Genomic DNA, 603 nt, shown 5'->3' on the forward strand with positions numbered 1-603 from the left:
TATATCTAGAAGTTTTTAAATCAAACAGTTATAAATTTCTACAAAATTGAGATAGAATAAGCAGGTCGTCTATAGAGGAATAAAAAATAACGGAATAAAAAAATCTAACCTTGAAAATGCATCTTAATTAACAACTAAGAGAAAATAAATCTCAGAAAGATAAAAACAAGATATCCCCTCTGTAACCTATAGCTATTAAGGGAGAAATACCATCTAACATCATAAAATTAATTTATAAATAATATGATGTGGTTTAATAATGATAATGATATAATAATATACAAATTGATAATTTCACCAGAATATCAGCTATATCTCATGGGACATCGGGTTCTGCTGTGTGTTAATATCAATCTGTCTGTTATTGGTATATAGTGAATCTTTTTAGGCATCTGCATTTCAGATACTGCTGCTGTTTCCTGTGAAAGTAATTCTAAGCCTGAGTCTATAATTCTCGTTCTTAATTGATTACTTTATTTCTCTGATAATGTTTTAATCAACATCTCTGTATGTTTTGAAAACTCTCAATCTTTCTTCGTCAAACCAGAAGACAATTATGGGCACGTCCCAGTACCTAACATGCTGCAGGGAATAATAACGCCA

The sequence above is a fragment of the Galeopterus variegatus genome, unplaced genomic scaffold (genome assembly GCF_000696425.1).
Source record: "Galeopterus variegatus unplaced genomic scaffold, G_variegatus-3.0.2 Scaffold4049, whole genome shotgun sequence".
In the NCBI taxonomy this organism is placed as follows: Eukaryota; Metazoa; Chordata; class Mammalia; order Dermoptera; family Cynocephalidae; genus Galeopterus; species Galeopterus variegatus.